General features: G+C 43.5%; 1 long non-coding RNA gene across 3 annotated transcripts in view; it reads right to left on the bottom strand.

Moving 5' to 3' along the window:
* Positions 1-2,679: 2,679 nt before the first annotated feature.
* LOC149123450 (uncharacterized) overlaps positions 2,680-8,911 on the bottom strand; it is a 48,168-nt gene continuing 41,936 nt past the window's right edge. For all 3 annotated transcript variants that reach the window (XR_016216053.1, XR_016216054.1, XR_016216052.1), the window contains exon 6: positions 2,680-3,111. This is a non-coding gene — a long non-coding RNA (uncharacterized LOC149123450). The remainder of the gene's footprint in view (positions 3,112-8,911) is intronic.

The raw sequence follows: 8,911 nt of genomic DNA, 5'->3' as shown, positions 1-8,911 counted from the left end.
TGGTTTTGGGGATGACTCCCTGCATGGACTGCTACTCTGTGCCTGACACCTGGCTGAGCACTGGGCCCCTCCTTGCCTGAAATCCAGTGGCCATGGTCGCTGACACAATATTGAGTCCCTGCCCATCGTGGGTCTGGGAAACTCGGGGTGGATCCCCTCTGCTGCTGCACCGAGACCATTTTAAGCACCAGGCCAACCATGTGCAGAATCACAGCTCAGAGCCAGAAGCTGCAGGGAGGTCAGTGGTTAGGGGAATTAGTTTTTTGAAAGACTTTGAAACCCATGGTGATTTTCTTCAAGGTTTTCTCAACTTTTCCACAGGGTTTGGGCTGGGGTGGGCACGTTGCCTATGGAGCTTGAGGGAGGCAGCTGAGCCAGTGGGAATTGGGCAGGTTCTTGTGTTTGTGGAGGTGTCCAGGACCACACCACACTGTCCCTACCCACAGTGGGCACTCTGGGAAAAACCATGGATCATCCCCCCTGCCCAAGCTACCTGGCATCTGGGAGCCCTAGGTGCTAACTGTGCAGGATCTGAGGAGGGTGCAACTGTATGCAGGCCCAGGCTGTGAGACTGGACGGTGACAGAGCTATGGAACAAGTCAGAACAGAGAGGAGATGTGAGTGGCTCACTGCCACAGAGGGACATAGCACAGTGTGTCCAGGTGTGTCGCCAACAGAAGAAAATGAAACAACCCCAAATAACAACAATATAGAAAGACCAAGCAACAACCATGACCTCAGTGAGGAAAATCAGAATCCCAAGTTGCGACAACACAGAATTAGAAACATCTGCTCTACTTTCCAATACCCCAAAAGCCCCCACAACAAAAACCATCAGCCAAGTGGGGAAAAGACAAACAGAAATACATGACCAATACTCATGGGAAACAAACTGACAACAAAAATGACCTCTGAGGTAGCTTCTAAATGTGACCATTTTGGTCTGGAACCATTCCCTCCTCACTTCCCTCCCTGCCCTCCATCCTGTGGACAAGTATTAGCACATGCAATGTTTACAGATGGCGTAACAAACTTTCATCCAAAAGTCACTTACAGAGGACTTGCTTTCCCATGAATGTCAACAGCAATTATATAAAATATGTGAATTTTACTACCTTGTCATACACTGGCAACCTCTTGAACATCTAGAAACTAGGTGTCACAAAATTAGGAGTCATTTGTCCACTATATACACTATATAAATAGTAAAACGAAAGGACCCAAACATAGAAAAATGGCTGAAAGTAGCCCAAGCAGCAACACATCATCATATTACCTCTTACAATTCCTCTCCTCCCACCTTCTCCAAACCACAGAACACTCAGGTTGCACAAGGCTCCCAGACAAGGCCAACAATTCCATTCCCCAGAGATGCATTTCATGAGTTTTAACGAAAAGATAGAGAGGTATGTCACTACTTCTGCATTTAACCTAGGATTGTTCAAGAACCAAGGGGCATCACGCACAAGACCTGCGGTGTTTCTAACTCTCCCCTATGGTACTTCGGCGGCCTCTGTCCATGCATCCAGGAAACCTGGATGCAACCACAGCCTTCGGTTTGGAAAGGCCGTGTGTAAAGCAGAGAGCAGCTTCCGCATCTGACACACGCAGGCCTCCCAACAATGGCTGGCGCATCCTCCTGAGGGTGGCTGGCCTCTCAGATGGCCTTCTCCCTGCACACACCAGCGTCCAGCGGCGCCCAGCCTGTCCACCCTGGCCCATGGCCGCTCACCACTCCGCCGCCATCGTCCCGCGGGTCTCTGATTCCTTCCTGGCCGCTCCCCGCACTTCCCTTCACCGAGGCCTCGGTCCAGTCACTCTTCTGGGGCCTGCTGTGGTGTCTGCCAGCTGCAACACCGTGCTCAGCCCAGGCCCCACATCTGCGAGGCTCCAAGGCTGGAGGACCAGGCCACACTTGTGCACTGGAGCCCGCCTCACCTGCCAGACCCTGGAGCTGCCAATGGCCTCTGCGGCCTGCCAGTGCCTGCCAGGCTCCTCGCCTCACCGCACGCGCACACCAAGGGCCATGCTCCCTGCACAGCACCCAGGAGGACTGGAGCAGCCATTTGCAAATGCTGCCAAACTGCCACGTGCAGCATCACTCTTTACTCTAACCACACAAGCACACACAGGAATACACTACACATGCAAACACAACACGTGCACCCCACACACATCACGTAATCACACCCATGCACAGACAACACACAGACACCATACATAAACCCCCCCACAGACTCAGAGACACCACACATACACATGTGCACACATGCACTTACACACTGCACTGACACACAGACACAAACATGAACACATGCACATACACATACCCTCCCACACACACAGACTCACTTGCACACACAGGCACACATGCACACAACCCACACAGACTCACAGACATCACAGCTACCCACACGCACAGAGATGCACAGACACAGGCACACACACACAACACAACCTACACACTCTTGGAAAGCCTACATGTGTTCATTGATTGTACTGAATCAACTTAATAAACTACCATTCTGAATAGGGCCCATTTTTAATTAGCTTAGAGTCACTAGCTTCTTCGTTGGGCAATAACATTATAGCTTTTACTTTGGTTAGGTACACTTATTCTGGTAGGTACCAAACTGACAGCTTGTTCCTGGGAAGTCGCAGCTTTATTTGTCAACATCATTGTGATACACGACTTGGAATCATCTTGGGGGAACACGCAGGGCAATTTGATCTGTGAAACAGTTTCTGAAGCATCCTTCATCCGTGTCATGGAAGATTAATTCTCTGTGCAGGAGGAGGTCAGCCACCAAGACAAGGCGCCACCTGTAGCAGCCTCACCTGCTTGCAGGAGGAGGGCAGATTGCACAGTGCAGTTTTTCCTGCTAACCAGATCTACAATCGGCCCCCTGGAGCAGTGAGGCATGCTTAGCTGCTGGTGCGGCTTCCAAGAAATCCAGGATCTGGGGAGAAATTTGCCCCAGGCTAAAGAGATCTCTCACATCCACCCCAGGAGGCACTGTTGCCCACTCCAGTCCTTTCAGAAAATCATATTCCATGAGTTTCGGCTCCCTCTAAATCTTCCACCAAACCAGTAGAGTACTTTCATTCTTACTAAGGAAAATGTAAATGAGAAAATATAAAAATGAGAGCTATTATGCACTGAATGTGTCAACCATTTAACAGTGAAATGTACTAAAGAGTTCTGAGTTGATTATCCTAGAGCTGCCGCCACACTGTGACTGGATTTTGGTGTGATAGGTCAGCTGTCCCCAAAAGTCTATTCAGTAGCTGCCAAGAAATGGGCAGGGTGCTACTAGTTAAAGGACTGGCTTCTGTTCTTGGAAACTTCATCATCTGAAAATTATTCCTAGAATCCTTGGAAAAAATGGCAGTATGCCTAGACATTTCTTAGAAAAGAATATAAATTTAAGGTAGAAATGCTTGGTGTTCTAGGAAAATTCCAAGTATCAATAACTTTCAATTTTTAAATTTTATGCCAACAAACTGTCTTCATTTAATGATGTATTTCTGTGTCCTTGGGTTATAAGCTTTCCTTTATATAGGAAATACACACACACACACACACACACACACACATATTGGGAGATGAAGAGGATCCTTGTTTAATCCAATAGAAAAGAGTAGGCTATATAAAATCTACCTACAATGTGGTCATTTGGCAAACTGAAAAAAAAAAAAAAACAACTAGCTGAGGATTTAGAAAACTCAATAAAAACTGAGAAAGAAAGTTGTAGCCTGAATAAGTGACCCACATGGAGACGGGTTTCCTCTTTCTCCCCCACCCACTCGCATTGCTCCCTCCACCTTCTCAACCCCTGGCTTCCCTCCTCTTCCTCCAAACCCCCAGTCATGGGGTCAATAGCTAAAACCCAAACAGGATGTCCAAATTTCTGGCCAGAAGGACATGAAAAAGGACGCTGGGGGTTCTGCTATGAGATGCCCAGCCATTTGGTTCAAGGTTTTCTGGGTGTGTCTTGAGAATGTTTCTGGGTGATTTATATTTGAATCAGTGAACTGAGTAAAGAAGACTGTCCCCACCAACGCAGGGGTTGGGGGCACCCAATCCACAGAAGTCCCAGATGGAACCAAAGGCAGAGGAAGGGAAATTCGCTCTTCTGGCTGTCCTCCTTTGCTCTCCACCAGACTCGGCTGCTGTACCATTGGCCCTCCTGAGTCTCCGGCTTGCTGAGCTTGCTGGTTACAGACCTGGGGGAATTTTCTGAACACCAAAACCCAGGAATGACTTCACTGGGCCTGTTGAGGCACCGATCCACAGAAGCAATTGTTTTGTTTATTAGGTACTCCATGAGACTAAATGGAGCAATTGCCACCTCTCTAACGAAAAGCAGAGCTTCTCAATGTTTCTACCTTGCTTGGGTCTCATTAGTTTAAGTGCCTGTATTAAATATGCACATGTAGTTCTATCACAATATTCCAAGGAGGCTCTGAATCATTGGAAGCACTGCAGATCCCCCTGGTGGCATTGCTTGGAGTAGGCAGCACCTAAGAATGGCAGTTGAGGGAATGCCATCGTGTCCTCCTGCTGGGTGTGCATTCATTCAGTTTCCCAGCAGCAGAATGGGAACTGAATGGCACATCACTGGGCTTTGCTCCTAGCATTTTAGAAGATCAGCAAGCTTTAGTGTGCTGGCACTCACATATTTTTCTAGAACTGGATTTAAGTGTAAAAGGAAAAAGTCTTGCCCTCAACATTTAAAGGACTTTCAAATACCACATCACAGATTTCAGTTCTAAAAACATCATTTTCCAAACTTGATGTGACTGTCATAGTTTGTAATTCATGTGACTCCAATTTCCATGGCTGTGCCATGACCAACTCCAACAATAATCTCTGTTAACAATGAGCATCAATGTGCAACTCAGTCTTTCCATTTACAGCTGATTCTATCATTCACCAGTCTGCAAACTTTGTAAGGAATTTAATCTCTTTTGCCACTGTTTCCTCAGAGTATTGACTATCAATTCATATAATACAATTTGGTCAGTGTCTGGTATATAAGAAATACTTCATAAACTTTATTCATTCTAATTGTTTTGAGCTAAGCAGTTTCAATGCACCACCTCAACCTGAAAATACAAATCGAATTGCAGAAAAAGAACTAGCTTTAATTTTAGGATAGAAAAAACTACTCAGAGGGAATGACTTTATTCACTAAGACCCATTTCGTCTCTATCTCTGTTTAATATGAGAAAATGCATGTATTATTACTGAATTCAGAAGTGATGGAAACTCATGAAAGATAACAGAGCTTTTGTGTAGACTGATCTGGTTAGCTGCTTTCTTAAGTCTTTTTATAGACTCTTTTGTTCATATATTTATTTGAAAGGCAGAGCAACAGAGAGGTAGGGTGAGACAAAGAAAGAGATCATCTATTGGCTGACTCACTTCCCAAATGGCCCCAACAGCCACGTCTGGGCCCAGCCCAAGTCATCTCCAGCAGTGGCTTCACTGCTGCAATACAATGCTGGCTCCAACAAGCGATTTCTCATAGGTCATAGAGTGACAGAGACAAAGAGAGACATACAGAGAGAAATCTCCCATCCACTAATTCACTCCCTAAATGCCTGCAACAGCCAAGGCTAGCTAGGAGCTAGGAACTCAGTCTGGGTATCTTATAAGAGGAGCCGGGGCCCAACCATTTGAACCACCACCTGCTGCACCCCAGGGTATGCAGTAGCAGAAAACTGGGATTGGGAACAAACCTAGGACTCAAACCCAGGCAGCAGAATATGGGATGCAGGCATCCCAAGCAAAGTGTTAATCACTGTGGCAAACACCCACTCCTTGAACTTTTCATTAGTACAGAAATATTTAAAGACCTGTCTTTGACCATGCATATAAATAAAACAGAATTCCACTTCAAACGGCTTTAATACTCAATTTTGAAATTTAAATTAAGTAAATTTCTTGTATGTACATAGAACAGTGCGTAATTGAATTTTTCTTTTTTTAAATATTCTTTTTCCATTTTTTTAAATTTCATTTAGGGCACAAAAATTTCATGTATTTCCTATATACAGATCAGAAGCATAATGATATTTCCTAACCTGCCCTTCCTCCCTGCAATGTACCCACTCTTCTTCCTCCTCCATCTCCTATTTCCACTCTTTATTTTTTTACAAAGATCTATTTTCAGTTAACTTTAAGATTAACCCTGGGGCCAGTGCTGTGGTATAGCAGGTAATGCCACTGTGTGCTGTGCAGGCAACCCATATGGGCACCAGTTCAAGTCTCAACTGCTCCACTTCCGATCCAGCTCTCTAATATAGCCTGGGAAAGCAGTGGAAGACGGCCCAAGTCCTTGGGCCCTTGAACCCGTGTTGGAAGACCTGGAGGAGGCTCCTGGATTCTGATTGGAATAGTGCTGGCAGTTGCAGCCAACTGGGGAGTGAACCAGTAGGTGGAAAACCTCTCTCTCTCTCTCTCTGCCCCTCCTCTATCTGTGTGTAACTCTGATATTCAAATAAATAAAAAAATCTGTTAAAAATCATTGCATCTCATTTGATAAAGTGCAACACCCTTTCAAGATGAAAACTCTAAACAAATTTGGTCTAGAAGGAACATTCCTCAAAAAATCAAGGCAATTTATGACAAACCCATGGCCAGCATCATACTGAATGTGGAAAAGTTGGAAGCATTTCCACTGAGATCTGGTACCCGACAGTGATGCCTATTCTCATCATTGCTATTCAATATAGTACTGAAAATTTTAGCCAGATCCATTAGGCAAGAAACAGAAATCAAAGGGATACAAATTTGGAAGGAAGAAGTCAAACTATCCCTCTTTGCAGACAATACGATTCTTTATTTAGAGGATTCCAAGGACTCCACTAAGAGACTATTGGAACTCATAGGAGAGTTTGGTAAAATAGCAGATTATAAAATCAACACACAAAAAATCAACACCCTTTGTATACACAGACAATGTGGCTGAGAAAGAACTTCTAAAATCAATAGCATTCAGAACAGCTACAAAAATATGAAATATCTTGGAATAAATTTAACCAAGGTGGTCAAAGATCTCTATGACGAGAATTACACAACTCTAAAGAAAGAAATAGAAAAAGATATAAAAAATGGAAAAAAATTTCATGTTCATGGATTGGAAGAATCAATATTGTCAAAATGTCCACTCTTCCAATATCAACTTACAGATTCATTGCGATACCAAATAAATACCAAAGACGTTCTTCTCAGACGTGGCAAAAATGATGCTGAAATTCATATGGAGGCACGGGAGACCTCAAATAGCTAAAGCAACCGTATATAACAAAAACAGAGCTGTAGGCATCACAATATCAGATATCAAGACATACTACAGGGCAGTTAAAATAAAAACAGTCTGGTGCTAGTACAAAACAGATGGATAGACCAATGTAACAGAATAGAAACACCAGAAATCAATCCAAACATCTACAACCAACTTATTTTTGATCAAGGAGCTAAATCCAATTCCTGGAGCAAGGACAACCTATTCCAAAATGGTGCTGGGGAAAATGGTTTACCACAAGCAGAAGTATGAAGCAAGACCCCTATCTTACACCTTACACATTCAACATGGATTAAACATCTAAATCTAAGACCTGCCACCATCAAATTATTAGAGAACATTGGAGAAACCCTGCAAGATATTGGCACAGGCAAACACATCTTGGGAAAGATCCCAGAGGCACAGGCAGCCAAAGACAAAATTATCAACTGGGATGACATCAAATTGAGAAGTTTCTGTACCAACAGAATGGGAGAAAATGTTTGCAAATTATGCAGCTAATAAAGAATTAATCACCAGGATCTACAAAGAATTCAAGAAACTCCACCACAACAAAACGAACAACCCAATTAAGAGATGGGCCAAGCACCTAAACAGACATTTTTCAAAAGAGGAAATCCAGATAGCCAACAGACACATGAAAAAATGTTCAGGATCACTAGCCATCAGAGACATGCAAATCACAACTACAATGAAGGTTTCACCACACCCCGGTTAGAATGCCTTACATACAGAAATCAACTAACAACAGATGCTGGCGAGGATGTGGGGAAAAAAGGCACACAAATCCACTGCTGGTGAGAATGCAAACTGGCGAAGCCACTATGGAAGACAGTTTGGAGGTACCTCAGAAATCTGAATGTAGCCCTACCACAGGACCCAGCCATTCCACTCTTCACAATTTGCCCAAGGGAAGTTAAATTGGCAAATAAAAGAGCTGTCTGCACCTCAATGTTTATTACAGTTCAATTCACAAGACCTAAGGCATGGAGTCAACCTAAATGCCCATCAACAGAAGACTGGATAAAGAAATTATGGGATATGTACTCTATGCAATACTACACAGCGGTTAAAAAATGAAATCTGGTCATTTGCAACAAAATGGAGGAATCTGGAAAACATCATGTTGAGTGAAATAAGTCAGTCCCAAAGAGACAAATATCATATGTTCTCCGTGATCTGTAACAACTAACTGAGCAACTAAAAGGAAACCTGTAGAAGTGAAACTGACACTGTGAGAAGCAACGACTTGATCAGCCTTTATCCTGACTGTCAAGGAACAGCTTACCATTTTATTCTTTTTAATATTTTCTTTTTCTACTTAATACTATTCGTTGAAGTCTTTACTTAACACAGAATTATTCTTAGGTGTTTAAATTTAACTGAAAATTGATCTCTGTTAAAAATAAGAGTGGAAATAAGAGAGGAAGGAGATGTACAATTTGGAACACGTTCCCTAGGACTTACTCCTAGGTATAGCTGGAATAAATTCTCCAATAGAAAGACCCAAAGTGCGTGAGTAGGTTTTCTTTGCACTTCTATCAATAGACAGATGAACAGGCAAAAATCAACAAAGAAACAACAGAGCAAAGCTATAC

The sequence above is a fragment of the Oryctolagus cuniculus genome, chromosome 11, assembly GCF_051225735.1.
Source record: "Oryctolagus cuniculus isolate XC-2025 breed Fujian yellow rabbit chromosome 11, ASM5122573v1, whole genome shotgun sequence".
Taxonomy (NCBI): Eukaryota; Metazoa; Chordata; class Mammalia; order Lagomorpha; family Leporidae; genus Oryctolagus; species Oryctolagus cuniculus.
This window is presented reverse-complemented; position numbering and strand designations above follow the sequence as displayed.